This window comes from Homarus americanus, unplaced genomic scaffold, assembly GCF_018991925.1.
Source record: "Homarus americanus isolate GMGI-L3 unplaced genomic scaffold, GMGI_Hamer_2.0 scaffold49667, whole genome shotgun sequence".
Taxonomy (NCBI): Eukaryota; Metazoa; Arthropoda; class Malacostraca; order Decapoda; family Nephropidae; genus Homarus; species Homarus americanus.
In genome coordinates, this window is record NW_024738608.1 from 1,828,786 (window position 1) to 1,841,805 (window position 13,020).

The following is a 13,020-nucleotide window of genomic DNA, read 5'->3' on the forward strand; positions in this document are numbered from 1 at the left end:
GAGAGCTGCTCAGCAGGAGCAGCGCCTAAATAGGTCTTGACCCTACGGTGGTCAGGTTAGGTTAGGTCAGGTCATCGGGTAGTGTGGTGTTCACATGGTATAGTGACTCGTCTTCGGGTGTTGAGATGGAGACACCGTGTGGTGTGGGGTAGTGTCAGAGTACCTCACTCTGTTAGGTGGTGTTGTGTTATCTAGTGGTCAGGTGTAAAGCCGACCCACTGTTGTTCCCAGGGTGGACTGATTAACACTGCCTGGTCAGAAGATGGTGGTTGGTTCCCAGGGGTGCATATCTCGCTGGTGAGTCAATGCTTTCGCTGGTACAGTCTAGTGCTGAATTCACTTCTTTCCGAAACTAAATTGTCACTTTTGACGTGATTATGTAGATATCCCGGTTGTGTGGATGGGTCGAGGAGAGGGGACAGGTGCGCAGCGGGAGCAGCGCCTGATAGGTCTTGACCCTCTGGTGGTCAAGGATGTAAATAATAATAATAATAATATAATAATAATTAACTGTTTATTGAAAGAACATGGCAGCCGGAAGGCTGAAAATATTCAGTTGCATAATTGGGGAATGGGTCACTTGATTGACCAATAATATACAAGTAACAAATGTAGTATGTGTGTGTGTGTGTGTGTGTGTATTTAATAATAATAAAAATATTAATTAACTGTTTATTGAAAGAGCATGGCAGGAAGAATGCTAAAAATATACAATTTCGTAATTGAGGAATGGATCACTGATTGACAAATATAATATATACAAGTGGGGGAGGCAGTCAAACAAGAGGTAATTTCAACAAAACAACAGTGCTAAAGTGAGATTGGCTGGGAGTGAACACACTGGTTAATTGCGTGTTGATAATTTTTACAATAGTTGGGATTGAGATGTTCTTATAGCAATCGGTATGTGCTCATATGGGTAATTCGCAGACTAGGGCTCTCGGGTGGAAGCAAGAGCCGATGTCGAGGATAGTACAGAAGCTTCTTCCCAAATTTTCAGATGAGGTCATGGTGATGATCAGAGAAAACCGAAAGGGTCAGTGTGTTGATCGCTTTTTGTTGCATAGAGTAAAAGAGGGAGAAGAATAGTTTAGCACATCCTATTCTTCATTTTTTCTAGGTGTTTCCGTTGTGTGGCATTTAGGGAGGGAAACCAGGCAAAGGAAACATAGATGAGCTTGGGACGTATAATTGTTAACATAAGAACATAAGAAAACAAGGAGTCTGCAATAAGCCGGTTGGCCTGTGCATGGCAGCTCCTGTCGAGAGTTAGTACCATCTCTCTATCTAGCCTCTTTTTAGAACTTTCCAACGTTTCAGCACTTACCACAAAGTTGATAAGCTTGTTCCACTCGTCTACCACCTATTTGTGAACAAGTTCCTTCCTATCTCCCTCCTAAACCTAAACTTATTCAACTTAAATCCGTTGCCTCGAGTCCTATCCTGCTCGGATATTATAAGAACTTTATCTATATCTCCTTTATTGAATCCTTTCACCCATTTAAATACTTCTATCACATCTCCCCCCACTCTTCGTCTTTCTAGGGAATGTAAATTTAGTTTCTTTAATCTATCTTGATATGGAAGGTTACTAAGTCCCGGAATCATTTCCGTCATTCTTCGCTGCACCAACCCCAGTGAATTGACATCAATTCTATAATAAGGGCACCAAAACTGAACAGCATAATCGAGGTGCAGCCTGACTAGCGCAAGATATAGTTGCAATATTACCTCTGCACTCTTATTACTTACATTTCTAGATATGAAACCTAATACTCTGTTTGCCTTATTTCGAACATTAACGCACTGTTTTCTATGACGCAGGTCCGGGCTTACACATGCCCCAAAGTCTCATTCATAAGTCGACTTCTCTAGGTTGATGTTGTTAAGGCTGTATACATTGACAGTATTTGTTCGGCCAATATTTCTCGTGCAATTTATTTAAATCCTCCTGTAGTGCATTTGCAGCCTGCCCTGAATTAATCTGCCTCCCTATTTTGGTGTCCTCTGCAAACTTGCTTATGTCACTGTTGATCCCAGTATCTAGATCGTTTATGTAGATTATGAACAAAAGTGGGCCCAGTACTGACCCCTGGGGAACCCCACTGGTTACATAGTCCCACTCGGATTTAACACCATCTACGCTGACCCTCTATGTTCTATCGGTGAGCCATGATTTTATTAAATTTAAAACTTTACACTCGATACCATGAGCCTTAAATTTGCTCAATAGCCTCTGATGCGGTTCTCTGTCAAATGCTTTGCTAAATTCTAAGTAATTTTCGTCACTATCTACTACCTCGAAATCTTTCCTAAAAAAACGTCAGCAGATTTGTTAGACAAGATTCTTCCTTTGTAAACCCATGTTGAGAGTAGTAGATTTTGTTTTTCTCTGAATGCGATCGGATGCTATTTGCTAAAATTGATTCAAGAAATTTCCCAACTACTGACGTCAAACAAATCGGCCGGTAATTTGACGCTGATGCTCTGTCTCCCTTTTTGAATATGGGTACTACATTTGCCTGTTTCCACAAATCTGGCACAACTCCCGTGTCTAATGATTTTGTAAATAAATTTACGAGGGGTCCACTAATCTGTTCCTTACACTCTTTCAAAACTCGAGGGAAAATTTCATCCGGCCCTGGGGATTTTGTTTTCTTTAATTTATTTATCGTCTTAAGAACATCCTCTTTTCTGTAAGTGATATTCTTTAATTTCTCTTCTTCATTTCCCCTAAATATTAGTTCCACCTCTGGCATTTCCTCGTGAATTTCTTCTGTGAAATCTGATCAGAAGTAGCTGTTTAATGCTTGCTTATTTTCTCACTATCATCGATCACTTCCGCTCTCTCTCTCTCTGACTTTAAGGGCCCCACTTTGTCCTTGACCTTTGTCCTATATGCCTGGAAAAATCCCTTGGGATTCGCCTTGGATTCTTGCTATCCTGATTTCGTAGTCCCTCTTTGCCTTCCTTACATTTTTCTTAACATTTCTAGATAGTTCATTATACCTACTTCTGAGCTGCTCCTCCTCTCCCTTTATTTTTTTTTATAAATTCCTTTCTTTATTCTTATGTCATGTTTAAGTATTTTGGTCATCCACTTTGGCTCATTCTTATTTGACTTAATTTTTCTGTATGGTTTATTTTGTTCTTGTTCTTTGTGTAGTATACTAGTGAACATATTATAGTCATGATCAATTGTTGTGTCGCCAGTGACCTCACCCGTTCCTACCGGGGAACTGACCTGACTGTTCCCAGGCGACCTCACCTAGGTACCTTCTTAACCCCTCATAATCCACCGATCGAAAGTCTGGGAGTCTTGCCATATTGTCATTGTTTTTCGTTTCCAAATTTAATGTGAACCTGATTTCTCTGTGATCACTGTTCCCTATTTCTTCTCCTACTGTGATATCTCTGATTATATTTTCTTTATTTGTTAATACTAGGTCTAATATATTGTCACCTCTGGTAGGTTCTGTAATTAGTTGTTTAAAAAAAAATTCTGTACTGGGTTAAGGAAGTCTTCAGATTCATAGTCACCTACAATGTTGTCCCAGTCAATATTTCTGAAGCTGAAATCCCCCATAATGCACAGGTTGTTGTAATTTGCAGCCCTACCCATTTCCTGCCATATGGGCTGAGCTGCTTCTTTCCCAAGATTATTGGGCCTGTAAATCACTCCCATATTTAGATTTTCTCTTCCTTCCGCAATTTCTACCCATACATACTAGGTTCCTATTTCACCCTTTATTGAATTATTAATGCAACATTTTAATGTATCCCTGACGAAGAGTACGACCCCTCCCCCCTTCCTACCTTCCCTGTCCTTGTGAAAAAGGTTGTTCCCATCTATGTGGTACTCTGAAAAAAAGTTCTTGCTCGCCAGATTCATCCAAATTTCGGTGATTGCTATGACGTCTACTTTCTCGATAAATACAACTGCTCTCAGAAAGTATATTTTATTTCTAACTCCTACTTTTTGTATAGTATACATTTAAACCTACCCTTCCCTGGTCCTGCCTTACCCCTTGTCCTGAGAAACCAATTTTACTCCCCAGGAACTGCTTGTTTTTTGACTCCCACTTACCCTGACCTCTCTCTACTGGCTCCAGGGATGCAGACAATATCCTTAACCCCCGCGCGAACAAGTGTAACACCGTCACGACTGTACAGGTAGTCGTTGCCATAGAATTGTTGCCAGTTATCAATGAACGCCCAACCATTGCTTGCATAATGTTTTTCCAGTCGGCAAATTATAGCAATTGCCCTGGACAGCCATTCACCGCCAACTCTTCCTCTAGGCAAGACACCACATACTATCGGGATCCCTCCTCTATCCCTAGCCTATACCTCTTGAAAAAGTTCCTCACTCCTAACCTATCCTATGTCGTTACCACCTACACTAAGACACACTACTGGCTTGGTACCCTCCCCTGATAAAACCCTATTTATCCTCTCGGCTACATGCCCTATCCCAGCCCCAGGAAAACACACCCTAGTCCTATGTTTCCTATCTCTTGCACAAAAAGTCCTATCTAAGAACCTCACCTGGCTGTCCCCAACTACGACGACCTTACCACTAAGCAGGGTTTGAACAACTGCCCTTTTCTCTCCTGGCACCACAACGTCCCGTCTCTTCTCTTCCTCGCCAACTTCCTCTTCTCTTCCTCGCCAACTTCCTCTAACACTTGGTAGGGATTACTACACTACACACCCTGGTCAGCTTTCCTGAGCCTGACCCTAGTCCCATTGGAGACAACCACTCTCCACGCCTGCTCCTCCTGACCCTCCTTCGCAGGTGTCCTGCAAGGCATGACACCTACCTGAAGGAGTTCAGTCCTGAGGGCTTCGTTCTCCCCTTATAAAACGTCTGTCTCTCCTCAACTGCTCCGGCTGACTTAACAGAGTGGCCAGGGGGTCATCTTTCCTCACACACCGTCCCTCTTCCCCCACAACACGACGATCCACGGTGACCATTTCCTATGGTCACTAACACGAGCACTTAGGGGCATGTCCTTCTCCAAGCTAGGTCAGGTAGCACTGAGGAGCTCGTGTTCGGGAACTTCTGTAGAGACTTGAGACGACGGAGGAAGGGAGACAAAAACTGGAGGATTTGACAATTGCACTTAAGTGTGCTTTCCAATTTAGTTTGTTATCGATAGGGACACCATCCTTGGTGGCACTGCTTGGTGGGTCCACAACCTGGAGTGTCTTGGGGCCCGAAGTAATAGAGGGAGGAGGGACAAGGTCAGTGAAGAGGTTGATGTGCATAACCTTGGTCTTGGTATGGTTGATGGTGACATGGTTGTTGGTGGCCCAATTTGGGAGACTGTTCAATGTATTCCGCAGGGCGGTGTAGTTGGTTGCCTTGGGAGACGCCACAAGTGAGTGACAAAGGTGGAGACAGCCCCTCGGAAACGTAGAGATTGGCGTCGGTAACTAAGGAAGTAACGCTTGGAGGATCACCACAGGAGAAGGTCTCAATACTTTCGAGTTAGCCCGACTACATACCGAGGCGGACAAGCGCCTGCGCCGGAAATACGCACTATATGTAGCCCTCCACACGTGCAACATCTGTGGGCGTCCTTGCCGGTCCCGTTGTAGGGTCCTAGAACATACACCCCCCATTTAAACTATACCAGGGTTGATTCTGAGAGACCGCAGAATCAACCCCGGTACAGTTCCCATAAACTACCCCAGGGTAGATTCTGGGTCTCCCAGAATATATCCCCCTAGTGGGAACCACCTTATCGTAGTTAGGGGGGGGGGGCTTGAAGTCCCTATGATCTGGTGAGGCGTACCAGAGGGGGAGTTTCCTCCGTCCCCAGTTTGGGGTCAGGGCTATTCAAGCTGGAGGGGTCACCGGTGAGGGATAAGACCCTGCAGAGGGGGATGGTGCACCTGCACCCAACCCTTGGCCTAGTCCATCACAAGCTAGGGAGTAAGGCCCCCGCGTGTTTACCGTGTGTGGCGATCGGTACTACCGGGAGACGGAAGTCCTGGGGGTTGAGCGATACCACACGCTGCGCCCTGTTAAGTCAATCGGCTAGTCAACAGTGGTTATTGGTTCAAGCGACCACCACTTTGCTGACGTCGCAACAAGGCCAAGTGGTGAGGTGTGTAAACTTCCTCACTGCCTCTGAGGACAATGTGTCCTCCCTCTGTTGGGCTCCGTAGTGGAGGGGGAGGGGGGGGGGAAGAGAAAATATTGATATTCAATATAGGAATACCCCAAATTAATCTTTTTCTAGGACTGCTTCAACCCCGACGACTTCCGCGCTTCCTCGACAATGTCCTCTGGCAATTCCCTCGTCGCCACCCTTAAGCCTTTCCAGGCACCGGGTGGTACTACTGGGACTCATGTCCCCTGCGTGATAAATTTTAGATGAGGCCTAAAGGTTAAAAACAAATTAGAAATAAGCAGAAGGGGCCCTTCAGGCCCCATGGTCCAGATACTGTCTGGCACGTTTGAGCTAGCAGCATATAAAAAATATTTGGTGATCAATTCCTTGATGGCATATCAATAATGGACCTTGATATATTTGAAGTACACCGCATCCTTGTCAGGGTATTCGGCCGCGAGCCTCGTGTCTCCCCTCAAAAAGGCTGTTAGCCTCCTGGTGGAGGTATCGTCCCCGAAGGAGAGTGCTCGCCTAAAACTGATCGATCAAGTCCTCGGAGCTCAGGTTTCATGTGTCCCTCACGCGACCCTCAATTGTTCTAAGGAAATCGTTTTCTCCAGTGACCTGATGAGATATTCATAAGATTTTTGTTTTTACAAGATTTAGATCCATATGCTGAGGTAACAGTAGATCGTATTAAAAAGAAGGTTGATGGTTTCCTTGTTCCAATCCCTACTTTGTTGCTAACATTTGAATGGCTAGTTTTGCCAAAAACAGTCAAATTGGCCTGGCTCCACCTCCAGGTGAAGCCATACGTGCCCAACCCTAGGCGGTGCTTCCACTACCCGGAATTTGGGCACGTTAGTCGCTAATGTCGCAATTTACAGAACGGTCTTCCAAGTGTGTGTGTGTGTGTGTCTTGTGGTAAGTCGGACCATAACGGAAAGAACTGTCCCGGTCTTGTCAAAGGACTGCAACTGCTACAAGCTCAAGAGGGAGGTGCTCGAGATTCAAAATAAAGAGAAGGTTAGCTTTGCCGAGGCAAAGCGTCGAGCTCTTTCCCGATTTGTGCATCCAGGAGTATCTTATGCCTCGGTGCTCTTCTCCTTCCTACCCGACGTCTCGCCGTTCCTTTGCTGCGACAAAATGTTGTAATTCCCTCTGCTGCTCCTCGTTGGTCTCCCTCAACTAATTACCAACTCCCCCTCTACTTCCCCCGTGGAGATTTCGGGGGAGCCCGTTTCGGCCGTTTCTGGTGCTTTGTCAAACAAGAAGCGGTCCATGACTGGGGATGGGGGCTCTCTTGAAGAGACTCTTGCTCCTAAGGTGCGACCTTCGGGACCCTCTGGTGGATCTCGGAAAGCCACCCAGGCTGTCGGCCACGGCCGTCACCCCCCCTTCCCCCAGTGACACTGGCTATCGCTCTGCCGAATGCTTCTGGGACCGCTCCCTTGGAGGTTCGACTTCCCCGGGATCTAATAGTTTGCTCTCGGCTCCCCACTACCAGGATCAACAAATTACGCGGCCAAGTCATCGGTGGTGAGGCAGAGCAAGAATATAGTGAGCATTGAGAAGCTCCCGTCTAAGGGCACTTCTAAGCCCCATAAATAATAACAATGTTCGATCTCCTTCAGTGGAATCTCTGTAGATGACGGGCAATCTGGGAGTAAACCCAACTGCTCCTGCGCAGGTTCCGGCTGGTCTGTGCCTGTGTGCAGGAGACCATGGTTGGTTTGTACTCCCATCCCCCTCGTAGGGTTACTCTGCTTTTTACTCAACCCATGATCCGGCACAGGGCCATCATGGGGGAGTATCTATTTTTATAGTTACTTCTCGGGGTATCCCTTTTAACCTTTTAGCATTACCTCTCCCTTGAGTGTAGTTGTTGTTCAGCTCCACCTGCAGCACGCATATACTTTGTGTTCCCTCTAACTTCCGTCTAACTCACCGGTTGACAGAGAGGATTTTCTGTCTGGTCCATCTATTTCCACCCCCATATTAAATGCTTGGTGATTTTAATGTTCAGCTTAGTTGCTTCCATGATTGATAACCGGGATCTTGGTACTCTAAATGCCGGTGACCACACACATTACCATGTTCAGACAGACGCGACCTCTGTAATTCATCCCTTGTTAATTTCTCCCGACGCCCTTCTCGACTTCACGTGGAGGGTTACGGGAGATCTCTGCGGGATTGACTATTATCCCGTCCTCCTGTCTTCCCCTGACATCCCCATCACCACGTGTCCCTCGCTGGCAAATGGACAGGGCTGACTTGGTAGTCTCGGGAGTGCAGGTAGGCTGTGATTGAACGTCGTCGGGCTTATGGTCGGTACCATTGGCACACGTCTGACTTTTGTCGTAGAGAATACAAGAGAGCGAGACCCAAGACCCGTCGGGTCCTTAAATATGCCCGTCGTAAGCCTTTTGCTTCTTCCGTGTTGTCGCTCAACGCTAGGACGCCCATGTCGCTGGTTTGGAAGCGGGTCCATAAGATAGCAGGGAAGCTCACTCCAAGCCCTCCTCCGGTCCTCAAGGTTAATGGGGGTATAATCACTGACAGTGTGGCGTGAGCTGGCGTACTTGCTGGGGCCTTCGCTGGCGTGCTAAGTTGCGCTACAAGGTCTCCGGCGGTGCGTCGCCAGTTCGAGAAGTTCGTTCAGGAGTGTCATCAGCTGGACTTTTCGTCCTGTGGGGGTGAGTGTTACAATGTCCTTTATTCCCAAAGGGAACTATAATCCGCTCTCTCCCTGTGTAGTGACACTCCCCCGGGCCAGATAACATCACATTCGCCATGATCCGTCACCTCATACCGAGTACCTGTCTCTTCTGCTGGGGTTGTTTAACTGGATGTGGAGAGACAGTTTTATTCCCTCCTCTTGGAAGACTGCAGTCGTCATCCCCTTCCCTCAGCCCTTTAAAGACTCGTCTGTTCCTCTCAATTATCGAGCCATAGCCCGGACTGTTTGCATGTTTAAACTATTTATGAGGTTGGTCAATATGCGTCTGGTATGGTATTTGGAGAAGGGTGGGCATATCTCGACTGCCCAGCGTGGTTTTCCTCGGTACCACTCAACGATGGATACTCTTGTTCGGTTGGACACTACCATCTGTCGGGCTTTTGCATCTCGACAGCACGTGGTGTCTTCTTCGACATTGAGAAGGCGCATGACACTGCCTGGCAATACGGGGATACTGCAAGTTTTACATTCCTTCGGCCTCGGAGATCGAATGCCTCATTTTATATGAGCCTTCCTTAATGACCGTACCATCAGGTTGAGGGTAGGTACTGCCCTCTCTGCCACCCTCTCACAGAATGAGGGTGTTCCTCAGGGCAACGTCCTCAGTGTTTCCCTGTTTGCTTTGTCCATCAATGGTATAGCCAGTTTGTGCCCCAGGACGTTTGTACCAATCTGTGCATGATTGACTTTTCCATCCCATATGCCTCTTCCTGTCTACATTAGTTGTGGCCGAACGCCACATCCAACTGGCGTTCACCCTTGTTACCCCATGGGTAGACTTCCACGGTTTTCGATTTTCTCCGACTTAGACTGTAGCCATGCACTTTTCCCGGCGCAGGAGAGCTTAGTGACCCAGATTTGTATATGTATGGTATTGGAGTAGACTAGCATTCTGGGTATGGTCCTAGACCATCGTTTCACATGGTTACCACACTTACTAGAATTAAAGATAGCGTGTCTCCGCCGGATGTCTCTCATCGGTATGCTCTCACGTGTCTCTTGGGGTGCTGTTAGGACCTCTCTCCTTCGACCATAGACTCTATACTATGCATTGGTTCGTCCTAAACTTGAATATGGCTGTGAGCTGTATTCCTCCGCAACGCCATCTCGTTTGCGTATTTTAGACACCACAATGACATTCGCCTGGCTACCGGTGCTTTTAGATCTTCCCCCATCCCCAATTTTCTGTGTAGTGCGGGTGAGCCCCTCTGGACCTCCGACAACAAAAGCTGACTGTACGGCTATACCTAGCCCTCCAGGTTTCCGTGCGGGGTATCTCGCCGACGAGTTGGGTCTATTCGTGTTTTTTACTCTACCGATTGTATGCTCGGCTATCCCCCCTTGGCAACTGCTGTAGGTGGAATTTTGCTGTTATTTTTCAGGAGTCAAGGGAGCTTATCTCCCTCACCACGTTCGATCGCTGTTTATGGAGCATGCTGTTGAGCACGGTAACTATGTTTCATTCTTCACGGATGGGTCAAAAACGGATGCCGGGGCAAGATATTCTGCGGTATCAAGGATATTTTTGTTCTCCACTGCGTTACTCTTCACTGCCTCAATTTTTACCGGTAAGCCATGTGGAATATTAGCTGCACTTCAGTGCATTTTTTGGTATGATGATCATTTTAAACATTTTACTATTTTTAGTGACTCGTGTAGTGCCCTACATGCATTTGAGTTTTTAAACTCGTCTCACTCCCTGGTCGTCAAAATTTTGGAGTGGCTCTTTCTGCCCAAGCGGCGTGGACGAGTGGTCCTGTTCTGCTGGATAGCTGCTTACGTCGGGGTTGATGACAAGGAGGCGGCCGATGTGGAGGCAAAGTGCGGCGGAGGCTGCAGGCCAGCCCCAAAGGAGGAGATCCCTCACCCGAGATCCACCCTTTACTCCGGGGGACAGTCCATCTCTTGTGACAGCACCAGTGGGTCGAGTGTCCCAGTCCAGGAGACCGGCGGAGTAGGTACCTCTCCTGGTGCCGTGCGTAGGTACCTCTCCTAGTGCTGTGGGGGAGATAGTCCTTAAGCTCTCTGCGGTGCTGGGGGAGACGTCATGCTGCCGGGGGGTGAAAGTAATATTTTTGAGGGAGGCTGGATTCCTATATCTTTTACAGGTTTATTTATTCTTGTCGTTTCTGTTTGTTCATTTATTTCCGGTTTTGTTTTATTTTCCGTTGCTTTAATTATCTCCGGCGCCATTTGTAGGTAGGGTAAATAGGCGGCTACCAAACAGGGAGGTACTACCGCCTGGGAAGATATTAGAAACATAATGTGTTGTCTAAGGGTAGACATATGCCATCAAGTCCCAGGTTGCTGGTCTGACTTTCTGCCTCATTTACATACAATTGCAGGTTGCTGGTCTGACTTTCTGCCTCATTTACATACAATTGCAGGGTCTTAATTGTTTCTCTTAACATTGACAACACAAAATACATATATTGTTTCTCACTCTTGATCTTTTATTTTTATTTGTTTATTTCTTTATGTTCTTTATTATTATTAATGCAATGTTATTATTATTATTATTATTACTATTGTTATTTTTATTGTTATTGTTGTTATTGTTATTATTTTATTTTTGTAGTTTTTAATTTTACTTATATGAATTATAATTATTATTATTATTATTATTATTATTATTATTATTATTATTAGTATTATTGTTATTGTTATTGCTGGTGTTGGTGTTGGTGGTGGTGTTGTTGTTATTATTTTTTTATTTATTTTATTATTTTTTAAAATTTTACTTAACTGAATTATTATTATTATTATTATTATTATTATTATTATTATTATTATTATTATTATTATTACATTTTGGCCCCCCGGGCCCCGATGTGGGTCAGTAACCTGTGCCCTAATATATATATATATATATATATATATATATATATATATATATATATATATATATATATATATATATATATATATATATATATATATATATATATATATATATATATATATATATATATATATATATATATATATATATATATATATATATATATATATATATATATATATATATATATATATATATATATATGACCGTGTCTGTTGCACCGCTGACATAATATTCAAAATCACTCATCCATTCCCTGAATATAACCTCGCCTCTCAGAATATGCCCCCACACAATGTCACTTACAAATATCCAGTTTCCAGGGGAAATCTCACTACCTTAAAAATAAAAAGAATGTTAATAATATTTGTAGTATTTATATAATGATATAACTTGTAGATGTAATATATTTTTTAAATAAAATTTCAGTGGAATGGCAATTCTGTTACACATAAGCATTTTACACTTAAAATACCGTGGAATGTATACATGTAAAGTGACTTGTAGACAGACATTTTTTTTTCTTTGCAAGAATTTTGGCAACATTGTAATTATATCTTTTCAAAGATACATAGCTGCCAATGCACAAGTTTTAAAATACAGTGGAATGATTAGTACTTGTAGATATGATTTTTTTTTTGCAAGCATTTTCTTGGTGGTTAAGGCTGAACTGCAAGTAAAATGTTAAAAAGATCAGCAGTGATGGTGAGAGAGAGGGCGTGATAAATGTTGTCTGCTGCGTAAAACTTCCTCCCGGAATCTCAATGTGGCTTTTGACCATCACGTGGAACCACTGATATGATCTTTATTGCCTGTCAGGTACAGAAAAGGTAAAGAGAACAGCCTCGCGACTTGTTCATGGCCTTTATCGCCCTTACTACGGCCTTCGACTCGGTCAACAAGGAAGCTCTCTCACGGTAATTATACGTCCGATTAGGCAGTGCGACGTTTTCCGATTGTTAATGTACTTTTATTGTAACAAGATTCTTTTTTGTGTGGCTGGGGGAAGGGTAGGAGGATAAGAACAAATAAGGAATAATGAGAGGGGATGGTAGAAAGAGGATTATGGGAAGAGGAGGATGATGAGATGATAAGAAGAGAATGGGTGAGATAGGTAAGAGTAACGCACACACACACACACACACACACACACACACACACACAGAGCTGCAGGATGGTCACTTGATACTGGATTTAACTCGACTCATGGGCTCTAAGGGCCCCAATTATCTCAACTAATTAGCAACATTAGGCTTGGATAAATTAATGTGTGTATGACGTTTCTCGATCACTATGGTAACGCGGTACGAAAGATT